The sequence below is a fragment of the Mesoplodon mirus genome (assembly GCF_964341445.2).
Source record: "Mesoplodon mirus genome assembly, chromosome: 20".
Lineage (NCBI taxonomy): Eukaryota > Metazoa > Chordata > Mammalia > Artiodactyla > Ziphiidae > Mesoplodon > Mesoplodon mirus.
This window is the reverse complement of record NC_138996.1, coordinates 35,658,870-35,677,511: the sequence shown is the minus strand read 5'-3', so window position 1 is coordinate 35,677,511 and position 18,642 is coordinate 35,658,870. Positions and strand designations below refer to the sequence as shown.

Here is an 18,642-nt window from a genome sequence, read left to right as displayed (position 1 = left end):
AAGTTTCACATGTAGAAATTTTTTTAAATCATTTTATGATATACCAAGATTTCTGAAATACAGTGTTCTAAAAATCGAAACATGGTCTTTAAAAACAGTAGCAGTACACTGACTGCCAAAATGTTCATGGTATGATACACACCCCTAGGGAAATAGTTGGACCAGCCTTACACTGTTATACTAATCCATTGAATCCACTCATAATTGTTAAATAAACAACTTAGCTTTACATTAGACATGGGAAGTGAGGGAAGTAACAGATACTTGGAAAGACTGGGAAATTATTTTACAGAATTATTACGAGAAAGAGTCTGAGCTAAGGATGAAATAGAATACACAGGACCCATGTGAATTATAAAAATTGTGTAACTGCATGAAATGGTTAGTTTACTTACAGCCTTTTATATTTATATCTTTTTTCCCTGCATACTACTTAGCTCACTAACTTGCACTTAAAATACTTAAAATGCCGTCAGAAATATCTGAGGAAGATGTTACATCAAGAAATGCATTCTTGTGTGCTTAGAGCAAGTCCACTGTAAGAATTACATGGAATTTATTTTAATCTACTTCCCTATGGGAAAGGATAAAACTCCAAACAGCCATAAACATGGAAGTTCATCCTCAGGATACCATCCGAATTTGGGGATTACAATAGAAAGAAGCCATGCATCAGGAGATAATACTCAGGCAGCAAAATAAACGTGGCACACTTTCATTATAGCCACTGGATCAAAGGGGATGAAACCTCCACATCAGCTGACGTCTTTGTTTTTCTGCTAGGGGAAGGTTGATTTCTGGAGTACAACCACTACCCTCAACATTTAGAATTAAATGGGTCCCCTATACATGAGTTGCAGATCATTCAAATTATCTTGCATTATCAATGACAAATTATCACATTAGCCAGGAAGTCACCTGATCTCATTTCCATGTTTAAAATACTCAGGGTACTCACACCCAGCAGTGTCAGGCACAGCACAGATGTTCAGTCATTGTCTTTTACAGATGGCTAATTGGTTATTGAGGATGTAGAAGCACTATCCAAAAAAGTTCTGCTCTCTGTATGCCAGTCTCAAAAACAGCAATTGATTAGAAAGCTGAATCTGTCATAGAGATGGGATTCTTATTTAGGACAGGATATCTTGTTTCTACATAACATCATGTGTGTAGCTACTTATTACATCTACTTCCCTTATCAAAGTAAATGTAAGCAGTATGCTTACCTTATGATTGTTATTGTATATTACCAACTCTTCTCAATACAGAATTTCATAAAATCTGTGCAAATAAGATTCGCGTAACCAGTACTCTTTCCTGGACCCTGTGTCTCCCAGTCTATGACCTCCTAAGGACTGAAGAAAGACATTACCCTCTCCTCCAACTGAGCCCACACTAACCCTTCACAGTGATGCTCCAGATATACCAGCTCCAAAACCCCTGTCTTAAAGGCTCTAAACCCGCTTCAAGGATTCGTTTGGACCCCGCAAGGGTCAATATGCCATTGGTATCTACACTCCTAGGTCCTGGGGGTGGTCAAGGGCCATCTGTTTGTTGGATGTGTAACGTTTGGATGGAGCTTGGAAATGCATCTGGGCTGAAGTACCCATACTGAGGCCTCTCAGGTCGGGGACAGAGCTGAAGATAAGAAAAGACATGCCCAGTCACTAGCCAGAGGCCAGCTCGAACTCCTGCCAGCGATCTCCATCCTAGAACTTGCAATGGTCCAAGACATTTAAATTCAAACTTGCATGTCCAAGTTATAATAAAGGGAAATTTGTTGAGACAGGAGAATAGAACATATTTGATGTAACATGCTATTAGCTTAATGTATAATTTCTAGATATTTAGCCAAATATTATGTGGGCCTACCTCTGTACTTTGGCCCCAGACCCTGCCCATGTTAGAGTCAGGCCTGCAAGAAGTAATAGGCCTACAGCTAAAACCAGAGTCGTTTCTCTCTTCTTAAAAGAATCAAGTTGCTTAGTAAGACTGTGAGAGATTAGTGATGCATTAGTAGGAAAATGGTGGGTAGATCTGTATCCTACTTGATGGTAGATTTAGCCAACGTAGAAGAGCAGCCTTGCTCCTACGTCTTTGTAAGCACTAGGAAATGACTAACACGAGAAGATAATTTTTCAAAACTCTACTTTTTAGCACGACAACTATCATATTCATTAGAAAATAAACGTCTTCAATGCTGTGCTTCTTCCTAACAAGATCCATATGCAGAAAGGTTAGCCGCAGAAAGAAGAAATCCACTTGTCAAGGTCCAGGTTCTCAGAAGGAAAGGCTGCTTTCATTTTGTAGCACAAGCAAATTTTCTCTTTATCATCCGTAGAAATGCTTGTTAGCGAGGTTGCACTTGCAGAGATTCCTGGTGGAAAACCCTGGTAAACAGAGACTGCAGCTGCGTTTCCACACCAATAAGGAAAAGCCACTTGCCAGTGTAAACTGGGGCTACATTGTTTTAAAGCAGGGGCAGCCTCTCTTATCAGAAACGGACAAGGGAAAAAGGAAAATGGGAAATCTCAAAAGCCCACCTCTGTTGAGCCAAGCAAATGCCATATCAGTTTGGTTCGTGCTGTAAGGATGGACATTCTGACTTATAATAAATCTGAGAGGTACTTTTGCTCTTTAAAAAAAAAAGGAAAAGGAACTGTGGGACCTGGTAGGAAAGGAAACTGCCAGTGAGTCCAATCTACACAGAAATCAATTTCACACGGCCATAATTCAAGGAAATGGGGCGGTAGGTAATGACGTGGACATTCATTTTGCTTTATAAATTTGAACTTTCTTCTTGGCTACTATAATATTTTTTGGAAACAGCTGGGATTTTTTTCCCCCTCTCATCTCCCTCGACAAGCACTTTTGCTAAACATGGGAACCTATGAAACCTAGATTCACACTATGACTCATTACTATTGTTTCCTTTAACTTTCCTCACCATCTCGTCCTGTATCGTTTCCCTTTTCTCAAGAATAAAAAGCAGTAATGAGAAAAATCAGTGCTTCAAAACGTACACTAAACACATAGTGAGAAATAGACTAAGGTAAATTCACTAATTTTGCTTTGACTTTTCCATTAGCGCATATTTTGAAATTCATACATAACGGGCTTTCAAGTACAGAATTACATTATTCACACAATAAAATGATTAATACATTTTCATTTTTTCCCCCTCTCATAGGGCTTGGGAAAGGGACTATAGATTTTTCTCTTATTTCTACTCTTACTGAATGTATATTCTTGGGTCTTTTTGTATATCTGCTATGGAGAAAACGGTTGAATATTTTCAAAATCACAATGGCAGTGATAACATTGGTACATTAAAAAATATGTCCAGAACTTGAAGAGATGGGTAGCCCCCTATAACTTGTTTATTTGACTCCCAAGTTGTGACAGCTTTGACTTTAAGAATCAATAAACAAACAATGATGCTTGGGTTAACTTTTAAAATATAGACACCTATACCTCACCGGCACCTCGTAAGAGAGGAAAAAATGTGTCACTTTAAGTCATATGATGGAAAAGCGAGAACCAAAGTGTCATGCTAGTTGTCGGATCGAAGCCTCTCTGACAGAAGGATGAGGCCCACGAGGGCACGTAGATATACAAGGTCATGGTGAGGAGGGAGACCCGGGAGCCCCTGCCAGCTCCTTCCCGGGGGCCACGCTCAGCATCTAGGCATCTCAGCAGCAGGCCTCCGGAGCTTCGACCTGTGTCTGTGAGCATCTGTGCTTTATCTCCTTTTATTTTGTGCATAGTTAGCAAGGTGTGTCCTGAAGTAATTGCTTTGTAACTTTATGCTTTGTTGGCTTAGGAAAAGTTTCACAGGAACACTCTGCTTTCGGAGAGCTGAGGAATCCTGTGATCCCAAAATGACGTGATGGGTGGCCCGAAATGGGATGACAGTGAAGAGTCCACTTCTGACTAAAAGTCTGTCTATACTCTTTCAAGCACAATTATAAGAGATTGACAGGTGGCAGAGGGAAGTAGAAAAACTGTTGAATTTCGAAGAGATCCCACTTCTGATCGCCATTCTTGTTTTGAGCAAATGCCCTACCTTCTCAGTCACCAGAAATATACACTATATTTGCAAAACACCTGGAAAAAGCATATGAATATATAAAATTTTGTTTTCAATTCTTTAAACAATGATCATTGTAGTATTTCAAATGAAAAATAACTTTCTCATTTACATACAATACACTAAAAACCCATATTTCATGGCGTGGACTCATTTGAACAAAACTTTCATACCACTAGCATTTGTAATGTAAATTCAAAAGTCAAGAGATCTCTACATTATTGTATTTTGAAAATAGTCCTGAAAAATGATAAACTGTAGGGACCTAAAGTCTCCCACGACTGGAACATTGTTTGAAATACCTGACATCTCTTCAAAAGTAGTGATGTGGGAACCTGGGAAAGAGGGGGTTTACTTACCTCTATTGTACATCTCTGGAATTGAATATTCACGTTCATGCAAAAAGCAGTGTGCTTGCTTCACTGGGTACTGATACCGTGACAGCAGTTGTGACTTTTCATGGGAATATTGCTGCAGAGCAACTGCCAGAAAAGCTCATCAATCAGTGTTTCTCAAAGGCTACCAGCTCATTAGTACAATGTCCTCCCAGGGAGCATGCATCTCCCCCTCCCCTGCTTCAGCCTGCCATTTGCATCTTGTCCTGGACCGACATTATCATTTCCACAATCTTTTCTTGCTTCTTTCTTTGTTATGATCTGTTCACTTTCCCACCTGGTCTACAGGTTAGAGAACTGAGTACTTGGTCACTTCTAAAGTGGACAAAGTGTGGGACTTCCCTGGTGGCACAGTGGTTAAGAATCCGCCTGCCAAGGCAGGGGACATGGGTTCAAGCCCTGGTCCGGGAAGATCCCACATGCCGCGGAGCAACTAAGCCCACACGCCACAACTACTGAGCCTGTGCTCTAGAGCCCACGAGCCACAACTACTGAGCCCACGTGCCACAACTACTGAAGCCCCTGCGCCTAGAGCCCGTGCTCTGCAACAAGAGAAGCCACCACAGTGAGAAGCCTGCACACCGCAACGAAGAGTAGCTCGCTGCAACTAGAGAAAGCCCGCACGCAGCAGCGAAGACCCAACGCAGCCAAAAATTAAATAAATAAATAAAGTGAACGAAGTGTGAATCGAGGAGAGACAAGAGTGTTGTTCTCGTAACTACTGATGAATGCATCAGTAGCGAAACATTTAGGGTATCATTGGGGTCCATGAGGAAACCGCCTAGTATAAAAAAGTCTTTTGAAATCTATTCTGGATACTACTGTTGTGTTGTAAAACTTTGCATATCAGGTTTTCAAAGTTTAATAATAGCCTATTTTCCTACTCAGATTACTAAGCCGTACTGTTTTTTCCATAAAGCTATTCAATTGTTGTTCAGTATCCAACTCGGTTCTTCTTTCCTGAACTTTATTAGTTTGGCATTTCTTTCTCACTGATTGTTTCTGTGTTCCTGATGAATAGCTGCTGTTTGATATACGTACTTTAAAACTGGCTTTTTGTATTCAAAAGCTGCATAAATTATAACAAGCCAAAAATTTCTAAATAAGTAAAATGGAGAGAAATTGAGTGTTTTTTTGTTTTTCTGATTGCAAATGGCCGGTAGACAAGGATCTGTGTCAGAGGCAAAAGCAGGTTAAGCTGAGATCCCCTGGGAAGCATTCGACCTCAGAGTCCATCAGGAAGAGCCACCAGCTAGGAACATAAATGCCTATATTGAAGTATGGCATCCAGTCCAACTGTTTCAACAAGCTAATTGAAAGTACAGGAGTCAAAAACAGGCTTGCAGAGAGATGACCCATTCTCCCATAATAAATTCAGCATTTGCTGACAGAGAAAGACTAGTAATGTTGCTCCCTTTAATGAATACTCTGAGGACCAACAACTAATCCCTATTAAAAGGAGAAAGTATCAATAGATTGAAAACACAAAGACAGTTTGAGAAACATCTAAGGGTACATAGACTCTTGCTTGCAGTATATATATTTTTTAAAGAGGCACTTCCTCACTTTTAGAAACTAAAGAAAACTTACCTTGTATAAGTTAAGCTTGTTTTTATAAAATCTGCCCCAGCTAACAAGCCCGAAGACGGCACCAATGGCTGGATATAATGATTATTTGTATTGCAACAGGAATGATTAAAAAGCACATTATTTCACACATCTGCACAAATATACACCATAAACCGCATGACATCTTTTTATTCAAAACTATAGAGTGAAATCACAACCTTACATCGGCATCAACGAGGGATTTGTCCTTTCTCATGAAACTACAAATTATTTTACCACAAATGCAAATTTAAATTCCCTGCATGTCTTCTCTGTTTTCTCATTTATTTCCCAGTTACACATTTTGGAAACAGAGATGGAGATTTTTTTTTAATTAAATGAGAAAATAAAAATTCATCATCACTTGAGTACAGTGAATCCTCGAGCCCCCGATAGGCTAGTGGGGAGAATGATTATTGTTACAGTTCAACAAACATATCACTTTGACATAATAACTAAAGGTGATTTCTCTTCAGCTGGTCCCAGGCATGTGAGAATAAACATGGACTAACTAAAGAGAATGAGTGACATCTGCTGGATGATAAGAGAAATGAAAAGGAAAAAATTAAAGTATGTAAATGCTCACATTTCACCATCCTAGAACCCACCGCAGTCTGAAATCTGTAACAACATAACAAAGTTGGTATAAATCCTCGGGAACAAAAGGGTAACGGGGTGTGATGGGAGGAGTACAACATGTAGGTTGTAGTATTGTGGGTCCAATCAAGGGAGCCTCAGCCCCCGAGCAGCCATGCGACCTATATAAATACTGTGTTTCTGTTGCCTGTGATTTTCTACATCTTATTGTTGATTTCTGTAATCTGTGGCTTTCCATCAGCTTGACTCTGGCTGGGTCTGTGCAAGCAATCACATGAGCTTTGCAAATCTAGGACCAAGAAATTCACCCAAACCCATCATTAGAAGGATCAAAACAAAACTCAGCCCCCAAATGGACAGACACATGGCATCAGACATTGCTCATTCATCCCTTAAGTTGCGCTTTCATTTTTCAATTTTAAAAGCTATTTCTTAATGAGGTAACAGGATAACTCTTTATTGAGAGCCTGTCCTGTTATTTCATTTAGGCTGTCCTGCACCTCCATGATGTAGGTATTCTTAACTCCTTTTATAGAGACGCTGAGTGTCAGTGGTTACACAGGCTGGAAGGCAAGGATCTGCCACTTACTCCTCAGTTCTACCTGACCCTGGGTCTGCACTTTTCACTCTACAAGCTGATTCTGGGGGCATGGTATTTTCATATCTTCCAGTGCCAATGCCATTTCAGGCCTCTTTTTAACTCTACAGCCTTTATTAAAGACAACAGATAATTGTCCATACACACTGACCGAAGACCTTGATTCTTTACTCATAACTTGGTCCTGCTTTTGGACATTGTCTGTAAGCAATTGCTTTGTAAAGACCTGCAGGCCACTTAGGTTGCACTCAGCATCTTTCCTTTCTTTCTCAAGAGCATTTTTAAATATGGTCTGGATCCTCCATTTCTTTATTTTTGCAGTGATGGACATGGATTAGGTAACTCCTGAGAGCTCTTCCAGCTGTGTATACACAGAAAATAAACCCAGACCGAGTTGCTGGTTTCCTTCTTGTTCTGTAATCACCCACTCTCAGAGTCAGTACATATACATTGTACTCCTCATTCCGTCGTTGAAAGAAGTGCTTTTTACCTTTTAGAATTTTTATTTTTGTTTACAGTATCTCATGACAACTCAAGTGAAACTACGTACTCAAAAGTAGTGTATTTTTACTCACAAACAAGGCCGCCCAAGATATTTTCTTGCCCGATTAAAAAATTGAAAATGTGTAGCCCCTACTCTTTCAGTCATCTGAAAATGAAAAGTTTATTTCGCCCAGAAAGGAAAATAGATATGATTAAAATTCACGACACATGTACACATGACCCCAAAACTATATTTTTTAATAAAAAGATCCTTTCTATGAATTACAGGAGAAACATCAGATAATAGCATACCAGCTCCTTAAGTAGTTGACAGAGTTTTCAAATTTCCTGAGGTTACAATTGTTATTATTTTACTTCCAAAATGAATAAAAGTGATCTTAATACTGTTTTAAATACTAATGTAGAAGGGGAAAGTAACACAATATAAATGTCTTCTACAGTTAGTCAAATTCTTGCGTTAAGATACAGCAGGTCGAATCTTGAACTCAATAGCACCATCTAGTGGAGATAAACCAGAAATGCTTGTTTTCTTTGGTTGTTGGTCCCAGTGCCCAGCAACAGCTAATCCAGCCTCGCATTCAGGGTGGTGGGAGCCTCCCTGCAATAGGTACTTCTTAGCAACAAAAATGTTATTTGCTTGAGAATAACTTAAAGTCCCATTTATGAAATATACCAAACAATTTACCTTACTATTATAAAAATGTAAGTATCTAATTATGAGCTTATTCTTAACAACCTCACATCATAAAAGATACGGATAAATGATCTTATAAGGAGTTGAATGCTGTGTGTGTGTGTGTGTGTGTGTGTGTTTTAAATTACTCATTCACTCATTTATTAACAGACATACTTAATTTGTAGTTTCTTTTATTTTCTACTTCTGCAATCTTGCATAACTCCCGTGCTCTGTTTACACTTCTGTGACAGACATTAAACTGAACCCCATGTTACACCAACGTCCTCATTCTTGCTTGTTACTACTGTTGCTTCCTGAATTATCCAGGCTACCTGGTTGACGCTGCAGTCACTTTGCACTGTTATCTGTGTATTGATTACAAGTAATTCTCCTACTCAGAGATTGTCTGAAAGACTGCCATTGCGTGATTCACTATATTCCTTTTTCTCTAGCAGCCTAAGTCACAGAATCTGATTACAAAACCTAGAGCCCCTGCCACCTCCTTGGACCCTTTTGGATCACGAGCAAAACATAAATATGCACTGTTATTAAGCCACTGAAATTCTGGGATTGTCTGTGCTTGCAGCATAACCCAGCCAATCTTGAGGGAAACAAATGATTAGCTCAATGTAAAACAGATAAGGCAGCTCATAAATCCACTCACCTGGATGAACAAAGAGACATCTTTATAGGCTGAAAGCAAGTACAGAAGGTCTTGCCCATCTCTCTGTGTTGTGTAATTCCCACTTTCCCTGGGACACTAGATGTCATATGTGACATGAGACTTGCTGGCACATCCATGGAACAAAGGTCTCCAAGTCAATGCATATTTACCTCTCTGACCTCAGATTCCTCCCTTACTTCATCACATTTCTGCTTGATAATTAAGACAAATAATCTCTGTCAAAAGAGTAAACTTCCTCTTAGCTTGTGTGTCTAATGGCAGAGACTCTCAAAGGAGCCAGGCTGCTGTTTCAACTTTCAGGTCAGTGGAGCCATTTTTGTTTCTCCTGGAAAGCAAGGTCTTTAGAGTAGCATAGCCCAAGTCACGAGAACAGAGGTGACAAGGACAAAAAGTGCCGGTTGGTCATAAAGTGTTAAAAAATGCCACCTCTGGGGGCTTCCCTGGTGGCGCAGTGGTTGAGAGTCCGCCTGCCGATGCAGGGGACACGGGTTTGTGCCCCGGTCCGGGAGGATCCCACATGCCGCGGAGCGGCTGGACCCGTGAGCCATGGCCGCAGAGCCTACACGTCCGGAGCCTGTGCTCCGCAACGGGAGAGGCCACAGCAGTGAGAGGCCTGCATACCGCAAAAAAAAAAAAGTTTTAAAAAAATGCCACCTCTGATTTGGCCAATGGGGGGATCTTCACGGTTGAGCCCACGGAGAACTGCCATCCCTGCTAACACGGTCACTCTGTCCTGAAGTCAGTGAGCAAGAACCAGAGGAGGTAAAGACAGAAGCTGACATCTGCAGGACAAGTCGTCTTCTCCACTTGGTCATTAAGAGCTGCCTCTTCTGGGAGAGCCCTCTGGTAAGAACTTCTGTGCGTCACTGATGTTCTCCCGTCCTGGGCGCATTCCTAGATATCCTGTCCTGTGCTCTTCCCCAAGCTTACTTGTCTCCAAAGTTACTTCTTCCAAGTGCTGACCAACCACCCAGACTACAAGCAATTCCCAAGAACTGGTGTCGCTCCACACTTCTTGCAATCTCTCTTTCCAGGAAAAGTGAATCCTAAGACATACTACTTAGACACCCGGTCGCTGAGATTTCCTTCTCCAGTATCCTGAAGGTCACCTCCAAGTACTATAGTTCTTCAGTTCATCACCCCTGCCTAATGCAGGATGTCATGGGGAGCCATCTATGAGCCAAACTCAGTTTTTTTCTTCTTCAGATAACTCCATGTCAGGTCACAGATGTGATTGAGAAAGGGACAGATGGCAGTGAGTTTACCAGTTCATTCAGGGCTTGTCTGGTCCCATATAATCCCTTCAATTAAATGTTGGAGAGTTGTAATGACTTGAGGCTTAGAGGATCAGACAGAACTTATTTTTGACGTGCCTCTCAAGTTTCACGATTACTGGCATCTCAAAGCCCGAGCATGAACCAAGAATTATTCTCAAAGCAATATTTACTTTCTGAAGAGAGCATGGCTTTGTTCCAAAACCCTAAGGGTATTCACTCTGATTCACCCATCAGAGCTCATCACAGACTCCACACAGCAGCCCAGTCAGGTGCAGGCTCTGGAAGCACCACTGGACCCACCAGGACATTGTCAGAATTGCTTGCATAGCAAACGGGTTGAACAGAAGGATCTTCTTTTATTCTGGGCCCCATTCAGGCTTTCAGCCTTTGATTTACCAGGTTATTCAGCATTGGGGTTGGAGCAGACACCACAATGGGTTCATGCTGCCTCCTAAGCCCAAGATGACAACATATGAAATGTTTAAAAATAAAAGATGGACCTTAATAAATGAACAAGGACCAAGAGACTTAAAAAGGGGTCATAGAAATTATAAAAGAACAAAGTAGAACTTTTACAGTGGTAGGGGGCATAGGGGGTCGCCATTTGCCTTTTACTTTAAAAGTGATATTCTATCCCAACCCAAATTTCTGATCCCCTAGGCACTCCACAGTAGTGGAAGATCCCTGAAATTTGTGGGACAAAGCTCCCACCCTCTGATGCACATGTATATTAATAAGTATCCTTCCCCAAAGTTCTAAATCAGTACTATACCTTGTGGGATGGGGATAGACTTAGGCTCCCTGCTCATTAAATTATAGCAGAAAACAAAATATTGATGCCCTGAGGCAAGATGGTAAAATCTACCTGAGTGTAAAAGCAAACTTATGGCATTCTCTGCTTATTAGGAAAAAGGGAGACCAAAAAAATGTGTTTACCAAATCAGTAGCTCCATATTAAGCTGCGAAGGGCTGTTTTTTCTCGAGCAAAGAGATGCCTGCGCTTCCATGTTTGGCATCGTTTTGGACGTGCTGCTCTAAGACACTTCCTGCCACAATACAACCAGCTCCCGGATGAAGGGAACACACGCAAGGTTCATGCACTCCTAGCTCTTAAAAACATATACAAAAGCTCCAAGGGAAGAGGGGGGAAAGACCAGTGAGTTAAAACCTAAATGTGAGCAGTAACCAAAACCAAAATTCAGAATTTTCTGGAAGGCAGAGGTCCATACAAAGTTAGAAGCAAGAGATTGAGCCCTGGGCCCACAGAAGGGGGATGGGGGCCCCAGGTTAAGCCACAGCCCTTGAAAACACCTAAGAAGGTCACCGGTCAGAACAGTAAAAGCTGGCCCTCCAGGCAGAAGCAAATGCAAATCTGGCTGGAGGTAAGTTGTTTCACCAATTTAGGTGCTCAGACTTTCTACAGATGTGAGCTCACAGTTTAAAAAATAAATAAATAAAGCAAAAACCGAAAACAACTAACCACCAAGACACAAGGAGTAAACTGCCATGAGTAAGAGTCCGCAGAAAAAGAAATTTTTTTAAAGGTCTTCAGATATTAGAATCTTCAGACTCACATTTTTTTAAATGACAATATATGAAATGTTTAAAAATAAAAGATGAACTTTAGTAAATGAGCAAGAACCAAGAGACTTAAAAAGGGGTCATGGAGTTTATTTTTGTGTATGGTGTTAGGGAGTGTTCTAATTTCATTCTTTTACATGTAGCTGTCCAGTTTTCCCAGCACCACTTATGGAAGAGGCTGTCTTTTCTCCACTGTATATTCTTGCCTCCTTTATCAAACATAAGGTGATGATATGTTCATGGGTTTATCTCTGGGCTTTCTATCCTGTTCCATTGATCTATATTTCTGTTTTTGTGCCAGTAGTATACTCTCTTGTAGCTTTGTAGTATAGCCTGAAATCAGGGAGCCTGATTCCTCCAACTCTGTTTTCCTTTCTCAAGATTGCTTTGCCTATTCGGGGTCTTTTGTGTTTCCATATGAATTGTAAGATTTTTTGTTCTAATTCTGTGAAGAATGCCATTGGTAGTTTGATAGGGATTGCACTGAATCTGTAGATTGCTTTGGGTGGTATAGTCATTTTCACAATATTGATTCTTCCAGTCCAAGAACATGGTACTTAAATGTAAGACCAGACACTAAAACTTTTAGAGGAAAATATAGGAAAAACACTCTTTGACATAAACCACAGCAAGATCTTTTTTGACCCACCTCCTAGAGAAGCAGAAATAAAAACAAAAATAAACAAATGGGACTTAGTTAAACTTAAAAGCTTTTGCACAGCAAAGGAAACCATAAACAAGACAAAAAGACAACCCTCAGAATGGGAGAAAATATGTGCAAATGAAACAACAGACAAAGGATTAATCTCCAAAATATACAAACAGCTCATGGAGCTCAATATAAAAAAAAAAAAAATCCAGTTAAAAAATGTGCGGAAGACCTAAATAGACATTTTACCAAGGAAGACATCCAGATGGACAAGAGGCACATGAAACGATGCTCAACATCACTAATAGAGAAATGCAAACAAAACTACAATGAGGTACCACCTCATGCGGGTCAGAATGGCCATTATCAGAAAAGCTAGAAACAATAAATGCTGGAAAGGGTTTGGTGAAAAGGGAACCCTCCTACACTGTTGGTGGGAATGTAAACTGATACAACCACTATGGAAAACAGTATGGAGGTTCCTTTAAAAAGTACAAAGAGAACTACCATACGACCCAGCAATCCCAATACTGGGCATATATCCTGAGAAAACCATAATTAATTCAAAAAGAAACATGCGCCACAATGTTCATTGCAGCACTATTTACAATAGCCAGGTAATGGAATCAACCTAAGTGTCCATCAACAGAGGAATGGATAAAGATGTGGCACATATATACAATGGAATATTACTCGGCCATAAAAAGAAACGAAATTGAGTTATTTGTAGTGAGGTGGATGGACCTCGAGTCTGTCATACAGAGTGAAGTAAGTCAGAAAGAGAAAAACAAATACCATATGCTAACACATATATATGGAATCTAAAAAAAAAAATGGTACTGATGAACCTAGTTGCAGGGCAGGAATAAAGAGGTAGACATAGAGAATGGACTTGAGGACATGGGGTGGGAGGGTGAAGTGAGAGTAGCATCAACATATACACACTACGGAATGTGAAATAGTTGGCTGGTGGGAAGCAGCAGCATAGCACAGGGAGATCAGCTTGGTGCTGTGCGATGGCCTAGAGGGGTGGGATAGGGAGGGTGGGAGGGAGGCTCAAGAAGGAAGGGATATGGGGACATATATACAGTACAGAATGTAAAATAGTCGGCTGGTGGGAAGCAGCAGCATAGCACAGGGAGATCAGCTTGGTGCTTTGCAATGGCCTAGAGGGGTGGGATAGGGAGGGTGGGAGGGAGGCTCAAGAGGGAGGGCATATGAGGGCATGTGTATGCATATGGCTGATTCGATTTGTTGTGCAACAGAAACTAACACAGTACTGTGAAGCAATTATACTCCAATAAAGATCTATTTTTAAAAGGGGGGGTCATGGAAATTATAAAAGAGCAAAGTAGAACTTTAAGAAATAAAAAATAATAATTCTATAAATGGGTTAAATATCAGATTAGACACATCTTAAAAAAGAATTAGTGGCCTGGAAAATAGATCTGAAGAAAATATCCAGAATAATCTAAGAGGGAACAACGAGAACAAAATTTGAAAGAAAAGTTAAGGAGCCTTGAAAGAGTGAAGTATAACAGACTCCCACACAGAGAGAGCAGAAGGGCAATATTTGAAGAATTACTGCGTTTTCCATTTCTGTAAAAGAAATAAATCCACAGACACAAAATACAACTTATATCAAACTGGAAAGAAAAGAATATATCAGCAGCCAACAGAGAAAATACAGAATAAGATAAAATGATTAGACTGATGCATATTCTAAGAAGCTAAAAGATAAGGCAGAAGATAGAGGAATAACATGCCTTAGTCCATTCAGCCAGCTACAACGAACTATCACAGACTGGGTAGCTAATAAAGAGCAAAATTTTTACTTCTCTGAGTTCTGGAGGCTGGAAATCTGAGATCCGGGTGCTGGCGTGGTCAGGTAGGGCCGTCTTCCAGGTAGCAGACTTCTTGTGTCCATACCCCTGCACAGGTGTGAGGGAGCTTTCACTGGGGCCTCGTTTATACGGGCATGGATCTCATTCGCAGGACTCTGCTCTCAGGACCTGATCTCAGGACCAAAGGCCCTACCTCGTAAGGTAACCCTATCACACTGAGCACTCAGGTTTCATCATACGAATTGGGGGCTGGGGGCAGCTGTGCTGAAACATTCAGCCTATAGCAAATATCTTCAAAGAGTTGAGAGAAAATAACGGTCCATCCGGAATTAATCACTCAGCAAAACGTTTCAACAACATGGACAAAGCAACATATTTTTTGATAAACAAAACCTAAGAGCATTACCACCATCATTTTTTCATCAAAGGAACATCTAAGAGATGAACTTCAGAAAGATGGGCAAAGCAGGAAGCAGTGGCAAGTCAGGAAAATGGTACATATTATGAGTAAACCTAAACGTAGACGTTTATAGTGATGATGATGAGGGTGATGTCAGATTTGTCCTATTTAATTTGAAAAAAGCTAAAATAATGGACCATAGTAGCATGTAGGTCATGAGCAGGTGAATATGGCCCAAGTGTGCCGCCTGGAACTCTTCAAGATGCTGGGAATACAGCCCAGCCGTAGACAAAGTAAAAAAATCCCAGCTCTCGTGAAACTTGCATTCTTAAGAATTAATTTAAGAATCATTAACTTAAGAATGTGTTACACATGTATGGTAATATTTCAAGGTTTACATAAATTTTTAAGAAAAAATATCAGTGAATTAAAAATGAAATAAAAACAAACAAGAAGGCTCAATTCAAAATAAAACAAGAAATGAGCAAAGAAACAGAAGATTGTATATAAAATACAAAAAGGAGAGAATAATTCCAAATAAATTGATATTCATAACCACCAATTAAAAGATAGAGGTTATCAGATTGGCTTTTTTTTAACATCTTAATTGGAGTATAATTGTTTTACAATGTTGTGTTAGTTTCTGCTGTATAACAGTGAATCAGCTATACATATACATATATCCCCATATCTCCTCCCTCTTGCATCTCCCTCCTTCCCACCCTATTCCACCCCTCTAGGTGGTCACAAAGCACGGAGCTGATCTCCCTGTGCTATGTGGCTGCTTCCCACTAGCTATCTATTTTACATTTGGTAGTGTATATATGTCCATGCCACTCTCTCACTTTGTCCCAGCTTACCCTTCCCCCTCCCCGTGTCCTCAAGTCCATTCTCTACGTCTGAGTCTATTCCTGTCCTGCCCCTAGGTTCTTCAGAAACATTTTTTTTTTTAGATTCCATATATACGTGTTAGCATATGGTATTTTTCTCTTTCTGACTTACTTCACTCTGTATGACAGTCCCTAGGTCCATCCACCTCACTACAAATAACTCAATTTCGTTCCTTTTTATGGCTGAGTAATATTCCAATGTATGTATGTGCCACATCTTCTTTATCCATTCCTCTGTCGATGGACACTTAGGTTACTTCCATGTCCTGGCTATTGTAAATAGAGCTGCAATGAACATTGTGGTACATGACTCTTTTTGAATTCTGGTTTTCTCAGGGTATATGCCCAGTAGTGGGATTGCTGGGTCGTATGGTAGGTTTACTTTTGGTTTTTTAAGGAACCTCCATACTGTTCTCCATAGTGGCTGCATCAATTTACATTCCCAACAACAGTGCAAGAGGGTTCCCTTTTCTCCACACCCTCCAAGCATTTATTGTCTGTAGATTTTCTGATGATGGCCATTCTGACTGGTGTGAGTTGATACCTCATTGCAGTTTTGATTTGCATTTCTCTAATGATTAGTGATGTGGAGCATCAGATTGGATTTTTAAAATCCAGCTTTATGCTATTTAAAGGAGACATCCCTAAACACAAGGACATAATAAGGATGAAAGCAAAATGGCTGGAAACTGTCTGCTGTGGAGCCACAGTGTCTACTGCTGCCAAACAGTTTGTAGTTCAGATTGCCCAGAAAATACCATTTTTTCATCCTGTTAGTGGGTTTGTTTAGAATCTGGTTTTCAATAACTTTTAAAAACTTACTTGTCTTGTTTCAGCAGGAGTGGATTTATCGGCAGTATGCACACATTTGCGATAAGACTGATTTATTTCCCTTAGTCCCACTCTTAGAGATATTTTTTCCATACCACTGGTTTCGAGCCCCGTCTGTTCATGAGATTAGATATTGCTTTCTCTTACCTTAACCCTCTCACAGCTTTTGGCAAGTTCTGTGTGACGCAAGACTAAAGGAACCCACAAGTGCACATTCCTGTGGGTAATTTTTCTTTATGCGTTTCCGTGTTGTAAATCATACCCATCAGGCCGCAACACGAGGCGGCATGGAATGCGGGAGGCCTAGTACTTGTTTTTTTCGGATCTACCACCAGGGGGCACCAAAGCCCCAGTAATCAGCAAAAGAGGCTCATTTGAGAAAAACCAGACACCAAGGTGTAGACCTTGCACAGAGCACAGTGCCCAGCTGAAGGCTGTCTGTGAAATGACTGGACATGACTGGAATGACTGGACATTCTTACTGTAAAAAATTAACTTTAAAACCAAGAAATTGGGAAAATTGTACTGATGAGAACTACTTCCCTCTCTAGTGATTTTATAGGTTACACTGAACTTAAAATATTTCTCGTAGAAGATGAATAAATATATAGGAAATTATATGAATGAGTTATATTAAGTCCTTATATGAAAACATATGAATATATATAGAAAATTATTCTCTTATGCACTCTCACTAAATAATTACAAGAGTGATGCCCTGGATATGTATTTGCTTCTTTCCCCTGTTAATCTTCGTAAAGCTTGTTGGGCCTGAGTGTCTTCTGTAAACAAGCTCTTTATTATGTGATTTCTAGCCAGGGGTACCTGGCTCCTGTAGTTCACCAGACAATGTGAGGCAACCATCACAGTTAAAGCTGAGTAAGAGGATGGGTGACACGCAGTAGATGTGCAGTACCTAGTGTTATACACGTCCTGGTGACGGACATTGTAATGGACTTTGGAGCCAGCTAGACCTGTGTTCAAAACCCCTCCTAGTCGGACCTTGAGCTAAGTTTCCTGAACCTGTTTTTCCACATCTGTATCCCACATCAGTCCTGTTCCTTGGATGAGCCAAGAATCCTTGTCTCAGAGTCTGGCCCTTGCTACTCCCGGGGTCAGGATTTCTCCTCTTTCTGATACCCTGAAGTCCATTCTCTCATCTCCTTCAGGTATCAGCTTGCACCCAGACACGCCTTAGCCCCATTCCCCGATTCTTTTTCTCCATAGTACTTATTATGACACAAAATACATCTTACTTCCTCACGTGTTTGCTAGAGATCCTCCCCACCAGACGGTGAGCTCCATGAGAGCAGAAATTGTTTTTTCTGTTTTGACCACTGCTCCGTCTCTAGCGATTAGAACAGTGCCTGGCAAACAGGAGCACAGTAAACGTCTGCTGAGTAATGAATGACTCCCAGGAATGTTATGGCTGCTGCTGCTGTTTATAAATCACCTAGCATATAATAGCAGGTAAATTGTAGCTGTTACTATGAAATTCTGTTATATTGTAGACTCAATTTCTTGATTCCTATTACAATTTGAACTTTTTTTAAACAAGGAGTCTTGAAATTGATTAACTAGGTCATGACCATCTTTTTTTTTTCTTTTAATGACATGGAAGAAGGGTAAATGAGCATGTGCCTGTAGCCCGAAGTATTATTTTGTGAAACTTCACTTGCAATTTTGTGTGTGGCAGGAGTGTGTCATAAAAGCACAGGTACTGATATAGACCCACTGCCTTTCATAGGTTGCCCTGGAGATCTTTTCTCACGGAATGTGCCTTCCTGGAAGGGGACTGACCAGCAGGAGGCCTTAGATTTGGAAGGATTGGTCCCTCTGGCCTACTGGAGCCATCCCAGCCAGATAACAGGGCTCACGTTTTATCCTGGAAGCCCTTCAGCATCACCAGATTTAGCACTTAATGCAGCTCCAAGACTATGTCACAGAAGCAGACAGGTAAGATCACCTGATCACCTGTTGGATAAGGCCATCTGTTTTTCCGACAATTCTGTGGATG

General features: G+C 40.6%; 1 long non-coding RNA gene across 2 annotated transcripts in view; it reads left to right on the top strand.

The window, feature by feature from the left end:
- The window catches only part of LOC309795950, a 138,712-nt gene extending 120,070 nt beyond the window's left edge, over window positions 1-18,642 (top strand). For both annotated transcript variants that reach the window (XR_014292392.1, XR_014292393.1), the window contains one exon: window positions 18,373-18,642. This is a non-coding gene — a long non-coding RNA (uncharacterized lncRNA). The remainder of the gene's footprint in view (window positions 1-18,372) is intronic.